Genomic DNA, 8404 nt, shown 5'->3' on the forward strand with positions numbered 1-8404 from the left:
GTCAATTAGCCGATCAGAAGCTTCTAAAGCCATGACATCATTTTCTGGAATTTTCCAAGCTGTTTAAAGGCACAGTCAACTTAGTGTATGTACACTTCTGACCCACTGGAATTGTGATACAGTGATTTATAAGTTAAATAATCTGTCTGTAAACAATTGTTGGAAAAATTACTTGTGTCATGCACAAAGTAGATGTCCTAACGAACTTGCCAAAACTATAGTTTGTTAATAGGAAATTTGTGGAGTGGTTGAAAAACGAGTTTTAATGACTCCAACCTAAGTGTATGTAAACTTCCGACTTCAACTATAGGTGTTGCTTTTGTCCAGGTGGGAAAGGGCAGTGTTGAGTGCAATAGAAAATGCGTAATCTTGGATCTGTTAGGGCGTTATGCAAATTGGAGTGGATCTAAGGTTTCTGGGATGATGGTGTTGATGTAAACCATGACCAGCTTTTCAAAGCACTTCATGGCTACAGACGTGAGTACTACAGGTCGGTAGTCATTTAGGCAGGTTACCTTGTTGTTATTGGGCACAGGGACTATGGTGGTCTGCATGAAACATGTAGGTATTACAGACTCGGCCAGGGACAGGTTGAAAATGTCAGTGAAGACACTTGCCAGTTGGTCAGCGCATGTTCGGATTACACGTCCTGGTAATCCGTCTGGCCCAGCTGCCTTGTGAATGTTGATCTGTTTAAAGGTCTTATTCACATCGGCTACGGCGAGCATGATCACAGTCATTCTTAGCAGCTGGTGCTCTCATGCATGCTTCAGTGTTGCTTGCCTCGAAGCGCACATAGAAGTCAATTAGCACGTCTGGTAGGCTTATGTCACTGGGCAGCTCGTGGATGGGCTTCCCTGCCACATCCGACAAGGGTCAGAGCCGGTGTAGTAGGATTAAATCTTAGTCCTGTATTTACTCTTTTGCCTGTTTAATGGTTAGTCTGAGGGCATAGCGGATTTCTTATAAGCGTCCGGGTTAGAGTCCTGCTCCTTGAAAGCGGCAGCTCTACCCTTTAGCTCATTGCGGATGTTGTCTGTAATCCATCGCTTCTGATTGGGGTATGTACGTATGGTCACTGTGGGCACAACTTCATCAATGCACTTATTGATGAAGCCGGTGACTGATGTGGTATACTTCTCAACAGGGTTGGGTAGGTTACTTTCTAAATGTAATCCGTTACAGTTACTAGTTACCTGTCCAAAATTGTAATCAGTAACGTAACTTTTGGATTTCCCAAACTCAGTAACGTAATCTGATTACATTCTGTTACTTTTAGATTACTTTCCTCTTAAGAGGAATTAGAAGAATGCAAAAATGTATGTTACCAATTGAACGACATCTATTGCAGGATAAATCAGTGTTACAGTTTACATAGCTGGCCATATATGGATGTTACATTTTACTTTATGGGTTGGTTATGTAGGCTTCTTCTAACCCATCACTTTCTACTACATATAATAATATGATTAAATTATATATTTACATTAAAAACCGAAGTCTATCAGAATTCCAGTCATTCCAATAAATGTTATACTCCTTGATCTTCAAGAATAAGACTTGGAAATATGGAAGTATAGATTAGACAAATTGTTTTACCTGAGTATGACCCCAAGACTAAGGACTTATTAGCCAGCCCTACTCTGTTGTTTATGATTTTGTTGTCTTGGAGGACTGATTGGGCTCATTGATTCGAGTTGAAAAAAAAAATCCTGTGCTCATTGAATGGCATGCTTTGAGCACAACTGAAAAGTGCTATTTACATGTGAAAAATGAATGCCATATGCTGCATTTGGCATATTGTTTATAGACCTATTGTTTACCTTTTTGTTGGTGACACTGATATCTTGATAATATGCAGCTGTTTAAAGGACAAATTCACAGATGAAACAATAACAAAACGTTGCCCTGCCTCTGTTTTGGTAAAAAGCTGAGGGATGGGCCTGGAGAAATGTAATCACTCTCAGATTAATAGACAGAGCTATAGATGCAAGGACTGACCATCCATGATATCACAATTATTGTTTTAACCATGTTATGAGGCAATACAGTGTTCGTTTACATTTACAATGTTTACAAACATTGGATAAAAACAAGCTTATGTTCTGGGTTCTCATGGAGTGTGACAGTTGAACTAAGCTCATGAGGCATTTATAAGTTATATTCTTAAATAATCAATGGATATATATACAGTGGGGAGAACAAGTATTTGATACACTGCCGATTTTGCAGGTTTTCCTACTTACAAAGCATGTAGAGGTCTGTCATTTTTATCATAGGTACACTTCAACTGTGAGAGACGGAATCTAAAACAAAAATCCAGAAAATCACATTGTATGATTTTTAAATAATTAATTTGCATTTTATTGCATGACATAAGTATTTGATCACCTACCAACCAGTAAGAATTCCGGCTCTCACAGACCTGTTAGTTTTTCTTTAAGAAGCCCTCCTGTTCTCCACTCATTACCTGTATTAACTGCACCTGTTTGAACTCGTTACCTGTATAAAAGACACCTGTCCACCCACTCAATCAAACAGACTCCAACCTCTCCACAATGGCCAAGACCAGAGAGCTGTGTAAGGACATCAGGGATAAAATTGTAGACCTGCACAAGGCTGGGATGGGCTACAGGACAATAGGTAAGCAGCTTGGTGAGAAGGCAACAACTGTTGGCGCAATTATTAGAAAATGGAAGAAGTTCAAGATGACGGTCAATCACCCTCGGTCTGGGGCTCCATGCAAGATCTCACCTCGTGGGGCATCAATGATCATGAGGAAGGTGAGGGATCAGCCCAGAACTACACGGCAGGACCTGGTCAATGACCTGAAGCGAGCTGGGACCACAGTCTCAAAGAAAACCATTAGTAACACACTACGCCGTCATGGATTAAAATCCTGCAGCGCACGCAAGGTCCCCCTGCTCAAGCCAGCGCATGTCCAGGCCCGTCTGAAGTTTGCCAATGACCATCTGGATGATCCAGAGGAGGAATTGGAGAAGGTCATGTGGTCTGATGAGACAAAAATAGAGCTTTTTGGTCTAAACTCCACTCGCCGTGTTTGGAGGAAGAAGAAGGATTAGTACAACCCCAAGAACACCATCCTAACCGTGAAGCTTGGAGGTGGAAACATCATTCTTTGGGGATGCTTTTCTGCAGAGGGGACAGGACAACTGCACCGTATTGAGGGGAGGATGGATGGGGCCATGCATCGCGAGATCTTGGCCAACAACCTCCTTCCCTCAGTAAGAGCATTGAAGATAGGTCGTGGCTGGGTCTTCCAGCATGACAACGACCCGAAACACACAGCCAGGGCAACTAAGGAGTGGCTCCGTAAGAAGCATCTCAAGGTCCTGGAGTGGCCTAGCCAGTCTCCAGACCTGAACCCAATAGAAAATCTTTGGAGGGAGCTGAAAGTCCGTATTGCCCAGCGACAGCCCCGAAACCTGAAGGATCTGGAGAAGGTCTGTATGGAGGAGTGGGCCAAAATCCCTGCTGCAGTGTGTGCAAACCTGGTCAAGAACTACAGGAAACGTATGATCTCTGTAATTGCAAACAAAGGTTTCTGTACCAAATATTAAGTTCTGCTTTTCTGATGTATCAAATACTTATGTCATGCAATAAAATGCGAATTAATTACTTAAAAATCATACAATGTGATTTTCTGGATTTTTGTTTTAAATTCCGTCTCTCACAGTTGAAGTGTACCTATGATAAAAATTACAGACCTCTACATGCTTTGTAAGTAGGAAAACCTGCAAAATCGGCAGTGTATCAAATACTTGTTCTCCCCACTGTATATATGTATATATATATATATACATATATATATATATCCATTGATTATTTAAGAATATAACTTATAAATGCCTCATGAGCTTAGTTCAACAGAACATAAGCTTGTTTTTATCCAATGTTTGTAAACATTGTAAATGTAAACGAACACTGTATTGCCTCATAACATATATATATATACACTACCATTCAAAAGTTTGGGCTCACTTAGAAATGTCCTTGTTTTCCATGAAAATTAGTTGCAATATGAATAGGAAATATAGTCAAGACGTTGACAAGGTTATAAATATTGATTTTTAATTTAAATAATAATTGTGTCCTTTGCTTTCGTCAAATAATTCTCCATTTGCAGCAATTACAGCCTTGCAGACCTTTGGCATTCTAGTTGTCAATTTGTTGAAGTATTCTGAAGAGATTTCACCCCATGCTCCCTGAAGCACCTCCCACAAGTTGGATTGGCTTGATGGGCACTTCCTACGTACCATACGGTCAAGCTGCTCCCACAACAGCTCAAATGGGTTGAGATCCGGTGACTGTGCTGGCCATTCCATTATAGACAGAATACCAGCTGACTGCTTCTTCCCTAAATAGTTATTGCATAGTTTGGAGCTGTGCTTTGGGTCATTGTCCTGTTGTAGGAGGAAATTAGCTCCAATTAAGCGCCGTCCCCAGGGTATGGCATGGCGTTGCAAAATCGAGTGATAGCCTTCATTCTTTAAGAATCCCTTTTACCCTGTACAAATCTCTCACTTTACCACCACCAAAGCACCCCCAGACCATCACATCACACCATCACATCACATCACATTGCCTCCACCATGCTTGACAGATGGCGTCAAGCACTCTTCTGCATCTCACGAATGTTCTTCTTTGTGATCCGAACCCTCAAACTTAGATTCGTCTGTACATAAAACTTTTTTCCAATCTTCCTCTGTCCAGTATCTGTGTTCTTTTGCCCATCTTAATCTTTTATATTTAGTGGCCAGTCTCAGATATGTATTTTTCTTTGCACCTCTGACTAGAAGGCCAGCATCCCGGAATTGCCTCTTTACTGTTGACGTTAAGACTGGTGTTTTGTGGGTACTATTTAATGAAGCTGCCAGTTGAGGACTTGTGAGGCGTCTGTTTCTCAAACTAGACACTCTAATGTACTTGTCCTCTTGCTCAGATCTTCAGTTTCTTGGCAATTTCTCACATGGAATAGCCTTGATTTTTCAGAACAAGAATAGACTGACGAGTTTCAGAAGAAAGTTCTTTGTTTCTGGCCGTTTTGAGCCTTTAATCGAACCCACAAATGCTGATGCTCCAGATTATCAACTAGTCTAAAGAAGTCCAGTTTTATTGCTTCTTTAATCAGGAAAGTTTTGCCAATGACAGATTATGACCAGTAATACTGTATCAAAGGCTGCACTGTCTAACAATAAAGGTCCCACAATCTTCTTATTATCAATTTCATTCAGACAATCATTTGTGTCACTGCAGTACATGTGTTCCCTTCTCTATACACATGCTGAAAGTCTGTTAATTTGTTCACAGATAAATAGCATTGTATATGGTCAAACACCATTTTTTCCAAAGGTTTGCTAAGAGCCAGTAGCAAGCTGATAGGTCGGCTGTTAGAACCAGTGAAGGGTGCTTTACCATTCTTGGGTAGCGGAATGACTTTAGCTTCCCTCAGGTCTGAGGACAACATTTTTCTCCAGGCTCAGATTAAAGATATGACAAACAGGAGTGGCAATATAGTCTGCTATCATCAGTAGCTTTCCATCTAAGTTGTCAATACCAGGCAGTGTCTCATTATTGATGGACAACAATCATTTTCCCACCACACCCACACAAACTTTACAGAATAAAAATGTACAATGCTTTTCTTTCATTATTTGGTATTTTATGCACAGATATGACGACTCATAGTTTGTTGGCATTTCATGTATGAGTTTGCCCATTGGGTACCCATTGGATGCAGTGATCACAATATAGTGTCTATATCCAGGAAAGCCAAAGTTCCAACAGCTGGCCCTAAAATAGTGTATAAAAGAGATCATACAAAAGATTTTGCTGTGACTCTTATGTGGATGATGTTAAAAATATTTGTTTGTCTGACGTGATTAAAACATCTTCGGGATCGGTGTCCCTTCCACGGGACAGTTACAGGCAGTTAGATTTGGGTATGTTATTTTAGGTGAAAATTGGAAAAAAAAGGGGCGGATCCTTAAGGGGTTTAATGAAATTATGGGCAGAAAGACAAATTCAACTCCATCTTTCATCGAATCAAATTGCTTATTCATCACGAAACCATTTGATGTTGCCAATTATTTTAATGGTTATTTCATATGCAAAGTGGGCAAGCTTAAGTAGGAAATTCCAACAACGAACAGTGAGCAATTGTATTCATGCATAAAAAAACAAATAATGAAAGAAAAGCATTGCAAGTTTTAATTTTGTAAAGTTAGTATGAGAGAGGTGGAAAAAAATATTGTTATCGATCAATAATGACAAACCTCCTGGCATTGACAACTGAGATGGAAGACTACTGAAGATGGTAGCTGACTCTATAGCCACTCCTATCTGTCATATATTTAATCTGAGCCTAGAGGAAATTCTTTGTCCTCAGGCCTGGAGGGAAGCCAAAGTAATTCCACTACCCAAGAGTGGCAAAGAGGCCTTCACTGGTTCTAACAGCAGACCTATAAGCTTGCTGCCAGCTCTTAGCAAACTGTTGGGAAAAAATGTGTTTGACCAAATACAATGCAATTTCTCTGTAAACAAATGAACAACAGACTTTCAGCATGCTTATAGAGAAGGGCACTCAACATGTACTGCACCGACACAAATGACTGATGAGTGGTTGAAATAAATTGATAATAGAAGATTGTGGGAGCTGTAATGTTAGATTTCAGTGCAGCCTTTGATATTATTGAGCATAACCTGTTGAAAAAACATATGTGTTATGGCTTTTCACCCTCTGCCATATCGTGGATTCTGTCAGGACCTGGTTACGAACTCGGGTCTCCGGTGAGAGAAACAGTCACTTAGCTAACTGAGCCACTAATAGTCGGCAGAACCCAGAAGATGAGGCAGACACAGCAGTACTTGAGACGGTGTTTTAATAAATTAAAAAGAAAAGTACTTCAGGCAAAAATATAAATCCACAACGTCAAAGTAAATCCAAGAGAAAAAAGGTATATCCTCCAAGACACAAGGTAAATCCACAAAAGTGGTAAGTACAGCAGGGAAAAATCAAAAAAATAAATAAATGAGAACAAAAACAGAGTACCTCAAGAGAATCCAACTGGAGTAACAAAAGTTCACAGCATGGCTGGGGCTGGGTGCTAACATTCAAACACTGAGCAAAGAACAGAGGAAAACTAAGGGTTTAAATACATACAAGGGAAACGAGGCACAGGTGAAAATAATAACTGGAAATAAGGGAAGACAAAAGGGTCAAAAAAGCCCAATGGGGGCATCTAGTGACCAAAACCGGAACAATCCTGGCCAAATCCTGACAGATTCAGAGCTATCTATCTGATAGAACTCAAAGGATTTTCTTTAATGGAAGCTTCTCTAATGTCAAACATGTAAAGTGTGGTGCACCGCAGGGCAGCTCTCTAGGCCCTCTACTCTTTTATATTTTTACCAATGACCTGCCACTGGCATTAAACAAAGCATGCGTGTCCATGTATGCTGATGATTCATCCATATACACATCAGCAAAAACAGCTAATGAAGTCACTGAAACCCTTAAAGAGTTGCAGTCTGTTTCGGAATGGTTGGCCAGTAATAAACTGGTCCTGAGCATCTCTAAAACTAAGAGCATTGTATTTGGTTCAAATCATTCCTTTAGTTCTATACCTCAGCTGAATGCGGTAACGAATGGTGTGGCTGTTGAACAAGTTGAGGAGACTAAATTACTTGGTGTTACTTTAGATTGTAAACTGTCATGGTCAAAACATATAGATTCAATGGTTGTAAAGAAGGGGAGAGGTCGTAATAAAGGTCGTAATAATTGGCCATAATAAAGAGATGCTCTGCTTTTTTGACACCACTTTCCAAAAAGCAAGTTCTGCAGGCTCTAGTTTAGTCTAATCTTGATTATTGTCCAGTCGTGTGGTCCAGTGCTGCAAGGAAAGACCTAGTAAAGCTGCAGCTGGCCCAGAACAGAGCGGCACATTTTGCTCTTAATTGTAATCCGAGGGCTGATATAAATACTATGCATGCCAGTCTCTCTTGGCTAAGAGTTGAGGAGAAACTGACTGCATCACTTCTTTTTATAAGAAACATTCATGTGCTGAAAATCCCAAATTGTTTGTACAGTCGACTTACACACAGCTCTGACACACACACTTATCCCACCAGACATGCCACAAGTTTTTTTTCTTCACAGTCCCGAAATCCAGAACAAATAGAGCCCTAATTGCATGGAACTTCCTTCCATCTCATATTGCTCAAATAATCAGCAAACCTAGTTCCAAAAATCAGATAAAGCAACACCTAATGGCACAATGCTTCTCCCCCTATTTGACCTAGGTACTTTGTGTGTATGCATTGATACGTAGGCTACGTATGCCTTTGAAAATAAAAAATTGTTGTTCTGTCCTTGAGCTGTTCT

This window comes from Salvelinus alpinus, chromosome 6 (genome assembly GCF_045679555.1).
Source record: "Salvelinus alpinus chromosome 6, SLU_Salpinus.1, whole genome shotgun sequence".
NCBI classification, from domain to species: domain Eukaryota; kingdom Metazoa; phylum Chordata; class Actinopteri; order Salmoniformes; family Salmonidae; genus Salvelinus; species Salvelinus alpinus.